General features: G+C 37.9%; 1 protein-coding gene across 2 annotated transcripts in view; it reads right to left on the bottom strand.

Moving 5' to 3' along the window:
- Nucleotides 1–14,750, bottom strand: part of Hivep3 (HIVEP zinc finger 3) — a 458,107-nt gene that overhangs the window by 430,051 nt on the left and 13,306 nt on the right. The gene's annotated exons all lie outside the window — the stretch shown is intronic.

Here is a 14,750-nt window from a genome sequence, read left to right as displayed (position 1 = left end):
GTTTCTAGAACTGCAAGCAGAGTATTTGATAGGCAATTTGAGGATGTTCAAGGTAATAATGACCTCCTACTGTCTCTGAAACTTCACCTCATCTAGAGGCAAGTGTCCTCAAGGAGGAAAGACCTACAAAGAAAGCAACACCTGAGAGATGGGGATGCTTCTGATGAGAGCAAAGGCCCAGTGGTGGATGAGAGCCAGCCCCAGTGAAGCCATGTTGCAAATTGCTCACCAGAAATATCCGGCACTTCCGCCAAGGCTTCTCAAGCTAACAGTGTAATGCCTGGCACAAGTGAAATACGACCACAAAACGTGCTACTCCATGGTATGCCGGCATCTGTATTAAAATTCCTATTGTAAAATCAAGTCAAGCACTTTCTTTAAAAAACTAGTGCAAAAGAGCAGGAGAGTCTCACTCTGACTCCACCCACATGACAGTCCCACGCCACAGACATAACAAATCTGTTCCTCTCTTTCATTCTTTGGAATGGTTTCCTTCATAACTCTAAAGCACTCACATCTCCATTTCTTGATTTATCCACTTTAAAAATATGAACTCCCACTAAAGGAAGACTCACCTGGATTTCCCTCCACTTCGCTTCCTACGCTCCAAATGTGGTTGATAGATTTACATTCTATTTAATTATATTTTCCATGCTTTGTCTTGAAATTGATCCTTCAAAAAATAAAATCTACCAAATAACACTGAAAATAGGACTGAGAGTATAGGACTGAGAATTATGATCGCACCCAAAAGAATGAAGTGTGGATCCTATGTCATGAAATCTGTGCCACTTGAAGAATAAAGTTCTGAGTGCAAAGAGCAAGCAAACTTTCTGTTCTTCCTGTTCATTAATTGCTGAGAAGCAGAACACATTTTTTGTTTCCTTTATAGTTGAACTTTGACTTTATATTTTCCCCAGAGTTCCTAGGAAGAAAGAAAAAAAAAATGGTATCTCCTACATTGTATCATAATGCTCTTAAAAGATCCTAACCACACAGTTTCTATAATGGAACCCACTTTCTTCTCGATATCTGATTGCTACCAGTGACTTTCTAAATTTACTCTAGAGCTGTTATTTGGGGATTTCTTTTCATTATTCTCCTGGGTTATTATCATTGATTTCTTGGGTCCCATATTTTCATTATTTTTTTTCATTATTTCTTGATCATTTATTGTTTACCTGAAGAATATTCTTCAGTAATTGCTCTTTTTTGGAAAGGCTACATGGAAGTAAACTTCCTCACTCCTTGTTGTTTGAAAACATATTTATTTTACTCTCCTATTTAATTGTTCATGGTTGGTAGAGCAGACACGACTGGGTGTCACAACATCTGTTATCTGTTTGTATAGAGGTATTCTCCTCCTCCACGTGACCACAGAGGGATGGTTTCTGATTCATCTACCTTCCAGTGATTGACTTAGGAGAACACACATGCCGAAATCTGGGTCAATATGAAGAAAAGCCTGCTGGGACTTCTAAATGAGAGGCTTCTCATCTTCCTCTGGAGTTTTTCTGGATATGGTGCCTGGAACTACTATAGACATCTTGTCACAGGAAAGGAGCCAGTCTGAGGGTACAACTAATTGATCCAACAGAATGGTAGATGAATCTCAAATCTTAGTGATTATCATTTGTCAGTATAAAACGAATGGATTTATCAACCTGGTGATGCCCACATCTGAATTTTATCTGAGGCAAGCTAACATAGTTCCTTTTTGCTTAAGTTACCGAGAGGGCTTTCTGTTCCTGCAGCCAAAAGAATCCTGGTAAATACAACTGGGTATCGAATTCTTCATTTATTTTCTCTCAAAACTTTGCAAGCATGATGCCACTGACTACTGTCTCTACTGTTATCAATGAATGTATTATTATGTGAATCTATTTCCCATTTCCTAAGAATAATATGGCTTTCCCTTTTCTTTTTTATTTTGAGAGAGAGAGAGAGAGAGAATTTTTTTAATATTTATTTTTTAGTTTCCGGCAGACACAACATCTTTGTTTGTATGTGGTGCTGAGAATCGAACCCAGGCTGCACGCATGCCAGGCAAGCGCGCTACTGCTTGAGCCACATCCCCAGCTCTGGCTTTCCGTTTTAAGGGGAGCTTTTATACTCGTCTTTATTCTCTGACTACTGAAATTCATCAGAAGTATCTTGCTTTGGATGTTTTCTCACTTATTAAGCTTGGCAATCCTTTTAGTTGAAGAAATTTCATTTTTATATTTTTTTTATTTTAGCTCAGAGAAAGTTTATTCCATTATTTTTTAATTTCCTTTATTCCTATTATATAAATATTAGGTGTATTTTTTATACATCTCATACTTACCACATTTTTGTTCTAGGTCTAAAAGATTTCTCAAACTTTATCTTCCTGTTTACTTATATGGAATTTATCAGTGTCCTTGCTATTATTCTGACACTTTGTTGCATTTAAAAAATTTCATCAATCATATCTTTAAGATTGTCTTCTAATTACATCTTTTATAGCAGCAAATCATTGTCTTATCTATATGAAAATGTCTCAATTGCTTTTAATATCCCTGTTATCTTCTCAAGTGAGTTCTTCTTTGTATATATCGGTCTTTGTTTTTTATGATTTTGAGTTCCTTTAGATGTCTGGTGAACCTTAGGTGATCATTTTCATTTGTTGGTGAAGGACAGATAACTCATGTATATTTCCTTTGTAGTTAGGAAGATCTATTTGCTCTAAATGTCAGGGGTAAACTGTAGCCTTTGTGTGGAAAGATCCTTCTCACTGGTAGACATAGCCAGGGAGCAGGCAGGTAGATCTGGAACTGCCACCACCATCAATGTAAAGTAGGGTACTTCTATGTGGTTCACCCCTAGTCTGAGGTAACTTCCCCTTTACCTTCTGTTCCCCAGAATTTCTTTTTTTTTGGGGGGGGGGCAGGCAGGGGTGGGAGGTATACTTGGAATTTAACTCAGGGCACTTGACCACTGAGCCACATCCCCAGCCCTATTTTTTGTATTTTATATAGAGACAGGATCTAACTGTGTTGCTTTAGCACCTCACTTTTTGCTGAGGCTGGCTTTGAACTTGCAATCCTCCTGTCTCAGCTTCCCAAGCCCCTGGGACTACAGGTATGCCTGGCCCAGAATTTCATTTCTATCTGCTGGATCTGCCTCAGCTATTGCCCTGCATTGCTCCCTGGCCCCAACTTCATATCCTGGGCTATCCCTTAGCATATCTTTCATAAGTTAAAAAAACAATTCTTAGAATTCAAATTGTTCTGTACACACTGTAGAAAGGAAAGAATTTCTTAGCCAAAAAAAAAAAAAAATGTCCTGAGGGCATCTCTCCAGTTAACCAGCCAGACTGTTGCTTGAAGCTTTCTCTTCTCTGTGTCAACTCCAAGCCTGGATCTTATCTGAAGTTTCCCATCTGAGATACAATTCTCCATCTGAGTTCTTGGCTTGTTTCCTATTGTATTTTGAACACTTGAAATAATAAATTGCAAGCCCATCTAGTTCCTACCTTGCCGAAATTTGATGTGTCTCAACACATTGCAATGCCTCCTGTTTTCAGAGTTGTCATGAATTCCTCCCCCCCCTCTTTCTTTAATTGTTGTTTCAGTGGGTTCTAGAAAAGCAAATGAATGTACTCATTCTGTTATCCTGAACCAAAATTTTCACTCCATATAGAAACTGTATTAATAGAATAATACAATCAACTTTTTCCCTCCATTTTTTAACAATGTAAGGAGTTTCAGAGTATCTTGGGAGCCTATATAATGTGGATGTAAAGATAATAAGCTAGGAGGGAAAATTAATGTACTATGTAAAAATAATTTAATTCTAGATTAAAGTGTATAAAGTCAAATACACTTTTTCTCCATAAGGATAATTAGTTTCTGTATTAATCTCCCATTCCCTTCAAAGTCAAAAGTTTAATATAGGTTATTTCCAGGTAAACTCATTCACTTCTGGGTAATATTAATCATTTCAAGATTAACCTGGTCAATTCAAGATGTCACATCACTGTCATCCTTCTTGCCAGGACTATCTAGGGTAGCCCTGGTGTTAGGGTAGGGAATACCTTTCCTGCCCTCCCTTGCCTGCCTTCCTCCAACCTGATCTTTGGCCATTGGCCTCTATCCCACAAAATGCTTCACTGAAGTCCATGGTCCTCATATTGGCCTAAGCATCAAGAAAGAGGGGCCATGCATCCTTCTCACCTCAACTATGAGTTCCTCTGGGTTCACTGTCTCCCCAATTCTCAACCTTCTCTTTCTCCATCTGCCTCTTTGCTGAAATTAACTTAAAAAACAGGAATTTGAGATGCTGTCTTGTTCTAATCTCTAGTCCGACTACCCCATCCTTTTGTACTTTTGCTACTGTTCCACCACACAGACACAGGAACTTCTCCACAGGGCTTCATCCTAGGAGATAAGAGAACTAGAAAATGAGGTAGGGAATGTCCCTACTCTTGGATTTGTCCAACATCATCTCCAAGGCTCGGCCCACTGCCAAAATAAAAACCAAGATGGAACACTGGCTATCTCTCCATGAACCCACTGGAACATAAGCCTATCTTTTCTGGTTGTTCTCTGTCCCTAGCTTAGGTTATGCATAGCTAGTTAACAGAACAAGGTGCTTTTGCTCCTCATCTAAGATGTCATTAGTGACTCTAAGATATATGTTTCTTTACAAATGCACACCTTTTAAATTTTCAATTGGGAGGTACAATTGATGATGTCTTAGATGTTACAGACTGAACATTTGCTTCCCACCAAAATTCACATGTTAAAGCCCTAACCTCCGATATGATGGGATTGGGAGAAAGGGCTTTTGAAGGTAAATAGGTTTAGATGAGCCATGAAGATGGGGCCCCATGACTGGGATAGTGTCCTTGTATGAAGAAGATGTGATGAAGCATGTGCCTGCACACTTTCTTGCTGCCCTCTTCCCCATCCGCATGGGAAGACACTGAGAAGGATGAGAGCCCTTACCAGAACCCAACCATACTGGCACTCTGATCTTGGAGTTTCAGCCTCCAGACTCTAAGAAATAAATGCTTGTTGTTTAAGCCCTGCACCCCCATCTATAGTATTTTGTTACAGCAACCTGAATAGACGTAGACATTAAATTTGATGTAATATGGTATTTCTAATCTGTTGTTTATGACATAACTTTATGCCTTTTGTATTAGTTTGCTATGGCTGCTGTTATGCTTTAGAGGTGAGGTGTCCCTCAAAAGCTCATGTGTGAGACAATGAAAGAAAGTTTAGAGGCAAAAATGATTGGATTATGAGAGCCTTAACGCAATCAGTGTGTTAGTCCCCTGATAGGGATGAACTGAGGGGTGACTGCAAGCAGGTGAGGTGTGACTGGGGGAGGTGAGTCATTGTGGGCATGCCTTTGGGGTATATATTTTATCCCTGGAGAGTGGAGATTCTCTTTCTGCTTCCCGGTGCCATATTTCCCACTGCTTTCCTCCACCACGCTCTTCCACCAAGATGTTCTGCACTTAGGGCCCAGAGCAATGGAGTCAGCTATCAAATGAGACCTTTGAAACCGTGAACCCAAATAAACTTTTCCTCCTCTAATGGTTCTTGTCAGGTCTTTTGGTCACAGCAGTAACAGAGCTAACTAAAACAACTACTATAAACTGTCACTTAAGCAGCAGAAATTTATCGCCTACAGTTCTGAAGGCTAAAGTTTGGGATCAAGGTATTGTCAAGGTTTATTCCTTCTGAGGGCTGAAGGAAGGATCTGTCCCAGGGCTCTCTCCTTGGCTCACAGATGGTCATCTCTTCCCTGTGTTTCTTCATACTGTCCTCTCTCTGTGGATGTCTGTGTCAAAATTTCCATATTTTCTAAGAATACCATATCAGATTAGAGCTCATGCTAATAACTTCATTTTACTTTGCTTACTGCTGTAAGACCCTATCTCCAAATACAGTCACATTCTGAGATACTTGGAACTAAGACTTCGCCATCCGAATTTCGCGGGGAGGGAGACATAATTCAACCCATATACCTTGATTCCTTCAAAGATTTGCTTTTGATATTCAAACCTAAACTCTCACAAATGAAGTCTTGCTTGTCTCTGCTATGAATTTGAAAACATAGGTATTTAAAATCCTGATGAGAGTGCTGCTTCCCTATTTTTATCATTATCTCCGCTTTTAACATTTCTGGAGAGTGGAGACTCTCTCTATAACAATTCAAATGTTCCCAGTAATGAATTAATAACAGAATAAGGAGAGGGGCATAGGAAAAAATTTTAAGTATTAATAGAAGTTTCTTTCTTCTTGGTGAAGAAGAAAGAAACTTCTATTAATACTTCAAAAGATTTCCAACTTAATTAAATCAACCCAAGATCCAAATTTGCTGGGTTAAACCAGAATCAGCTTGCCACTTACAGGGAAAGCTTTAAATGCTACTCAAAAATCTCTACTCAAGCATGTCCTAACAGCAGAGGAGTGGAAAGACACCCCCAAATTCTGAAGACATAGCCAAAGCAGCTTATCAGAAAAAAAGGAATGTTTATACCCCCTTGGTTAATCTCTAAATGCCTGTGAATTTTATGTCACCCTCCATCATCTTCCTCAACCCTGGGTGGCAACAGGTTTTAGAAGGAAGAAAAATTCAAAACAATTCCCCCCCCCAGTTTCGAGTAACATCCAGGAAGATGCACCCCGTTTATCCTATGATTTCATGTGCCCCTGGCATGATGCCCCATGTCTGAGAAGCACAGCTTTCAGGGGAGGAAACAGGAAGTTCCACAGATAAAGATTTTGTTGTTTTCGGCCAAAAAGGATCTTCATCTTGGCACTGCCAGGAAGCCAGTCCTTTCCCACCCAAAGGACAGCATTTCCTGAAGAGCACTGCCACGCTGCTCCCCAGCTGGCAGACAGTCTGTGAGGTGGAAAGGAACAACGGAGCTACATGGAGGGAGCTACATACACACTGCAAGGAAAGGAAGGTGCAAAGTGTAGGGAGAACATGGAGAGGAGGAGAAGCAGCCCCAGCACAGGGCGAGGAGGCGAGTGGGCGCGAGGGCACACCCAGGAACGCAGAAGGGAGAAGGCAGAGGAGCGGGGAGCTCAGGTTAGGGTCTGTGCCAAAGTCAGGTGCATCTGAACCGATGGTGGGACAACCTTACAGGAATAAACCCCAAATACCCACAGCCTGAGAATGGTTGCAAAGCAACAGCCTTTTCCCTCATAGGTCCAGTGACTCTGTCCTGTCCTTTCCTTTCCACTGGTTTATGATATTGTGACAATCCACTTAAGTGAAGTTTCTAGTGCTGATGAAGCTGGAGCTGCCTGGTGACTTCTAAAGTTCTCTCTAAATTCTATGAGTTGATGATACATTTGGGTCTGCAAATCACTTAACCGACTCTGGAATGAATGCAACTCAGCGGCAGGCGTTTTCTCTCAGGTTTAATAAGTTAGAAAGAAGTTTCTGGTTGGTTTTCATTTGCATCTCTTCAGTATTCAGCATCAACTCTGAGTGTGTGTTGGGCTGGGTGCCTGTAGAGTACTGCCCAGGAAGGTCTCCTTCTATTCACCTTTGCCTACCCATCTTGCATAAAGATGCCAAAGAAGGTGGGAATCAGGTCTGTGTTTGTGCCAAAGACCCACCCATGTGGGAAGCCCATCAAAGCAGCAAGGAGGAGTCAAAGTGGGCCAGCTTCTGAAGATGAGTTCTACAGAAATCCCTGGAGCTGGTGGCCAATCACATCCAAACCCAGCCAGCAGCCGCACCAGCACGAAGAAAGAAAAGTGAACCTCTCCACTTCAGTTTGGAATGGGGACAGTTCACAGTTTTCAAACTCAAGCACATTAGGGACACAACTTTACTTTCTCTAATCAACTCATTTATATTTAAATCTTCTGTGTGATTAACTCCATGTAATTCAAGGTCTCCCCTCCCTCCCATTCCCCCAGAGGTGAGTTTAAATTCTGGTCTTCACTCAGTGAGTACTGAAGCCGCTGGGCTTGACCTACATACTGGGCCCCAGACTGTCTCTGTTCTTGGGCTCCCCAGACCTTCAAGGAGTTTGCCCAAGTCACTGTCCTTCAGGATCCAGTCTAGATACAGGGCCCAGTGTGCCTCCCCAGGGGCCACTAACTGGCCGCCTCTCCTTCTTCCAGCTCTTCTCTCCCCTCACCAAGGACACCATTGCCCCACTGGGAAGGGGGCGTTAAGAGGAGCTAGAGGAGGCTTCTTGAACTCATCAGGCATCCTTCTAAATCTTTTGTCTAAACCTTGAGTCCTTTGGTGTCCCCATGAGGACTAGGCCTTGGGAAATCAAATACCAAGCATTGATTTCTGAATTCTGCTATGTCACTTGTCCCTTGAGGTAATGAACATAGAATGCCCTCGCTGCCTGAGCAGGGGGACGTGCCATAACTAAAAGAAACAGAGGGACAAAAACCTCCACGAATAACTGGAAATAGCATCAGCCACATTCCCCATCGTCCTTCAGCTGTCTGTGTGTCCACAGCCATGTCTGTGTTCCTTTTATGCTCTGTCGCCTTTGAACTGTTCCATCTAAAGTCCTTAGAAGAAACATCAAACAATTAGGTACCATAATTGCCAATTGCACAGGGATTAGAGGAAAGGGCAAAAGGGGCTTTTGGCTAGTCACACCAGGTGAGAACAGCAGGGACAGTTCAAGGAACCACAAGTCAGAGAATGTGGTCAAGGTGTAGGGGTCAAGTCTGCCATTTATGTTTTTAAAAAGATTAGATATTGACATATATAGGTATGTGCATTAAAAGAAAAGATAGAGCTTCTACTTTTTTTCTTTATTGGCTCTAATTATTTCCAGTAAATAAGAATAAAAATGAAATGCAGAGTGCAGGTAGAAGATGAGCAGTAGATAAAAGTAAAGAGGCAGAAAGGAGAAGGACGTTCCTTCACGGGCAGTTCAATTTTTATCATGAAGTTGGTAAAACACAAGACAAAATTTAAGAGTGCTAATTAGCATCTTCTCATTGTAGGGAATTTGGAAACTATGAAGAAATATAAAAATAAACCTAAAATCATCAGTAATCCCCCAAAAGATAGCCAGTGAGACATTTGGGTATGTTTCTATATATTTTTAAACATGTATATGAATATTTTTAATTATATAATCATTTTGTAAAATAATTTTATTTTGCTTTTAGGTGATTTTACATCTTACATAAGTAATACACTCATAATAATTCAAACAAATGACTTAGAAAGTGAATGTTTTCATAATCTTACCATCAGAGTTAATAGTTTGATGTACACTGTCCCAGAATTATCCAATAAAATATCCAATAAAATACACATGGGATCACACTACACAAACATTCATCAACTTACTCTTCTCAAAATCTCCTGGTCATCTGATTTTATCAGTTGAAACGCATCAACCTGAGTCTTTCTACCAGACCCAGTTAAAACGGGGAGAACCTTATTTAACCAGTCTTCTGTTAATACACAAAGTATTTTCAAGTTTAATATTATATAATGCTTCAATATCTTGATATACATATATATACACATATATTACATGTACAGACATATACATAAGAATACATATGTAGGTATACGTATACAAACACATGCATGAGAATGAACAGATGTATAATATATATTCATTTGTGTGTGTTTGTGTGTGGTGTATATTTCCTGAGATGAAATTCCTAGAAATAAACTATTAGGTCAATAGGAGTCACGTTTTAAGTTTAAAGGATGCTGCCAAACCCGTCCAAAAGTGTTATGGAAATAGAAAATTCCAACAGTATTGCTACCATTTTTGAATCTTGAATGTCCCCAGTGGCCCATCTGTTGGTTTATTCCCCGGGGTGGGAATATTATTGGGAGGTGGTGAAGCTGTTAGGAAGTGGAGTCTAATGAAAGATCCTTAGGTCATTTCATTAAGGGTGTCACTTTGCAAGAGATTGTGGGACCCTGGTTTCTTTCTTTTTCTGCTTCCTGGCCATGAAGTGAACAGTTTGGTCTACCATGAACAGTTTGGTCTAAGATGTAATGCCTTGCCACAGACCCAAAGTCTTACTGTAGATCATGGTTGAAACCTTCAAAACTGTGAGGCAAAATAAACCTTTTCTCTTTATAAGTTTACTATTGCATGCATTTATTATAATAATGGAGGACCAACACAAACAGGGTGTTCCCTTTTGTTAAATCTTGCAAACACTGGGTATTATCAATCTTTTAATATTTAATGATCTGATTGGCAATACATATTATTTTTTACAAATATTTCCCTGGGGTTGATATTTCTTTACCTTTTTATTTTTATTATAATTTAAATTTTGCTTTTCAAAGAAAGTTTTAATTGTATGTAGTCCAATTCCTGGTTCCAACATTATAAAAATGCTGACCTGAATTTCATTTTATATTTAAATACAGAAGCTATCTATAAATTACTTTGATTTAAGAACTGAAGTGAGGATTCAGATTTTTTTTAATAAAAATTTAATAAAGTGTAAGATACACACTTTCTGTACAAAACATAAATGAACAACTTGATGAATTTTCACAAAATAAACTCCTAATATATCGTGACATATGGGGTGCCATCAAGATCAAGAAACAGAACATGATCCACACCTACAAGTCCTCTTAATTTCCCTTCCAGTCATTACGTCCCCCAAGTAACAACAACTCTCTCTCATTTATATCACCAGAGGTCAGTTATGCCTCTTTGCAGGTCTAGTATCTTTTCCTCTGCATTATGCTTGTGATTCACCCATGTTTTCACACATAGTTATAGATTACTAATTCTCATTTCTGCCTATATTACACAAATATGATTTCTTTATATAATTCATTATTCCATGGCCTTTGGAAATCTAAGTTGTTTCTAGTTTGAGGCCAATGTGAATAATATAAATACTATGTACATTCTTATACCTGTGTACTGGTAAACATATAGACATATTTCTGTTTATACAAAGCAGTGAAACTTGGGTATAATGTGTATGTATGTTCAGCTTTACTAAATAGATACTACTGAACAGTTTTCCATAGTAGTTGTATCAGTTTATGCTTCCACCAACAAATCATAACAGACCAACGGTTCCATGTTTTCATCAAAACTGAGTATTGTTTGACTTTTTAATTTTAGCCATTCTGCTGGATATGTAGATATCTTATTGGAGTCTTATTCTGCATTTCTTTGACAACTAGTGAAATTGAATAACTTTTAATAAATGGATTAAACAATTGAACATCCCCTATGTGAAGTGGTTGTTGAAGTTTTTCACCCATCTTCTATTGGGTTACTTGTCTTATTGATTTGTCATTCTTTTATAATATCTTCTCCTACACTGTGTCTTGCCCTTTCATTCTTTAAATGGCATTTTTTGATGATCAGAAGTTCTTGATCTATCAAATATTTTCCTTTAATGTAACAGTGAATTCTGTCATTATGTATAATTATAATGGACCAATAAAATATGGGAAAATATCCTTTTCTGTGCTTTCCGTCTTGTCTAAGAAATGCTTGCCTAGTCTAAGATTACACAAATATTCTCTTGTGTTTCTTTCCAAGAAATTTGTGTCTTATCTCTTGTATGTAGATTACAATGCAGCTAGAATTGATTTTTATGAATGTTTTGAGGAAGATGTCAAATTTATTTTTTGCCATGTGAATATGAAGTTGGACCAGCACTATTTATTGAAACCCCATCCTTTTTCTATCATATTTTAGTGTTAACCTTTGTTGTAAATCAGGTGTTTATATGAGGAGCTCTTTCGAAATCTTCTAATCTGTTCCATTGGGCCAGAAGAAATGAAAATATGTCACCCTGAAATGTACCTCTTTAACATAAAAATTATCTTTTAGCTAATGATAATTAAGTTCTCCTTACTCCCCCACTTTTCTTCCTAAAGGCAGGATATAAATTCTCCTCTCCTCGGGACAGCTCTAGAGTCTTAGTCCAAAGGCAGCACCAGAGGAATTTACAAGCAACCTTACTCCATAGTTTCCCCCCATATATTTACTTTCTCATTAGTTTTCCTCCCTGTAAGGCCTAAAATCCCTTCTTTGTCCTTCATTTCTCTATAAATCTATTGCTCTTTGTTGAAGATGCTACATAAAACAAAATTGCAAGCCCCTGCCTTAGGTTACTTTTTATTGAGTTTTCTCCCCTATGATGTGTACTTCACACATTAATAAAATTGTTTTTCTCATGTTAACCTGGTTTTTTATCCATCACAAGAACACCTGGGGGTTGAGAACAAATTGCATTTACTCCTTGACAGGGCCATTTGTCTATTCCAGCACAAATACCACACTGACTTCATTATAATAGCTTTATAATAAGTCCAAATATATTAAGACATAAGTTCTCCCAGGTTTCTTCTTATTCTTCATGTCTGTCTTAGGTAATCTTGACCCTTTTCCTTTTCCATACGGATTTTATAATCAGTTTGGAGATGTCCATTTTAAAGACTGCTGGAATTTTGAATGACTTCCTTAATTTCAGATTAATTTTGGGAAAACTGATATCTTTACAATATTGAGTCATTCCCATCTGTGAATATGGTATATCACTCCATCTACTTAAGCATTCCTTAATTTCTCTCAATATGTCTTTCTGGTTTTAGATCTTGCCCACCTTCACTGCATTTGTTTCTATGGATTTGTTGGCACTTTTTAAGGCTTTTATAAATGATATTGGTTTTTGAAATTTCATTTTCTTTTTGTTGTTGTTGTTGTTGTTGTTGTTGTCATCAATATATAAGACTACAATTGATTTTTCTTATTTCCTCTTTGAGACAGGGTTTTGCTATGTTGTCCAGGTTGGCCTCAAACTCATAAACTCAAGTAATTCTCCTACCTTAGTTTCCCAGTTGCTGAGACTACAGACATGCACCACCAAGCCCAGCAAAGTACAACTGATTTTTATGTATTGATTTTTGTATCCAGCAACCTTGATAAATTTACTTATTAATTCTAATAATTTTAGCTGGGTGCAGTGGCACACACCTATAATCCCAGTAGCTCAGGAGGCTGAGGCAGGAGGATCACGAGTTCAAAGCCAGCCTCAGCAAAAGCGAGACACTAAGCAACTCAGTGAGACTCTGTCTCTAAATAAAATACAAAATAAGGCTGGGATGTGGCTCAGTGATCAAGTGCCCCTGAGTTCAATCCCCCACAAAAAAAAATTTCCAATAGTTTTTTTTATAGATTCTTTCAGATTTTCTGTATACCCAATCATGTTTCCTCTTAATAAAGATGGTTTTCCAATCCATATGCCTTTTATGCCTTTCTCTGGCCTTACTACAATAGTTAGGTCTTCTAATGCAATGTTAAATAGTAGGGATAAGCAGACATCTGAGAGAGAATACTTTCAATATTCCACCATTAAGTATTGTGCTTACTTTAAGATACTTTTAGGTATTTTTTATCAGATTAAGGACTAAGACTTTTTTAAAATCATGAATCAATATTGAATTTTTATCAAATCCTCTCTTTTTTTGTATCCACTAAGATGATAATATATTTCTCTACTTTATTCTCTTACTATAGGGAATCATCTTGATTTGTTTTCAAATATTAAACTACTCTCAGGGCTGGGATTGTGGCTCAGTGGTAGAGTGCTCGTCTAGCACATGCGAGGCCCTGGTTCAATCCTCAGCACCACATAAAAATCAATAAATTAAATAAAGGTATTGTTTCCAACCACTTCCAAAAAATAAAAAATGTTCCAAAAAAATGTTAAACTATTCTTATGGAAGAAGGATACTGGGGATCGAACCCAGGGCCTCATACATGCGAGGCAAACAATGTACCACTAAGGTATCCCCCTGGCCATTTTTATTTTGGCACAGTGCATTGCTCAGTCACCTAGACCGGACTTGCACACTTGAGCTTCTTTTGCCTTAGCCTTCCAAGTAGAAGGGATTAGGGGCATGTGCCACCACAGCCACCTAAACTACTCTTGAATTCCTGAAACCTATCCCACCGGTTATGATACATTAGCCTTTTTATGGATTGCTGAAATCATTTTGATTATATTTTGTTTAGGATTTCTGTATATATAAGAGTTTGGTCTTTAATTTTCTTTTGTTGTAAGGTCTTTGCCAAGTTTTTGTATGATGGTTTTTCTTTAGAAAAAACTTGGAAGTGCTAACTTTTTTTTTTTTTTTACTTTCTAGAAAAGCATGTAAGATTGATGTTATTACTTTTTTAAAATGTTTAGAAGACTTTACTAGAGAGATCATCTGCAAATAAATTTTGTTTATCTTTCTGCTATTTGGTGGGAAGTTCTTGAATAATAAAATAAATTCTTTAGTACAGTGCTATTCAGATTTTCTATTTCTTCTTGTGTTTTGGTATGTCAGGTTTTTCAAGGAATTTATTTCTTTCATTTAAATTGTCAAATATGTTGGCATAAAACTGTTCATATCTTCTAACTAAAGATGCATCTTAAATGTCTAAACAGTTTCCTCAAAATCACTTATTGAGTAATAAATCCCTTATAAAATTATAAAATACATTATATGTGAATTTCATTTAATCAGTCATTCAAAAATATATATAAAGAATCTGTCTTCCAAGCTCTTTCCTTTCCTTTGGTCAGATTGTCCTGGTCCCAAAGCACCTTCAATTTTTCTTCCTTACAAGAAATGCTTTCTTCCTTTCTCCATAAATTTAACCACTTTTGATATATAGATCAAGTCTTTCTTCCCCTGTGATAGCTCCCCCAATTACTAACTACATTAGTGTTTTTTTTTTGTCTTCCTAGATACTGATATATATATATATATCT

The sequence above is a fragment of the Marmota marmota genome, unplaced genomic scaffold (assembly GCF_001458135.2).
Source record: "Marmota marmota marmota unplaced genomic scaffold, marMar, whole genome shotgun sequence".
Classification (NCBI taxonomy): domain Eukaryota; kingdom Metazoa; phylum Chordata; class Mammalia; order Rodentia; family Sciuridae; genus Marmota; species Marmota marmota.
This window is presented reverse-complemented; position numbering and strand designations above follow the sequence as displayed.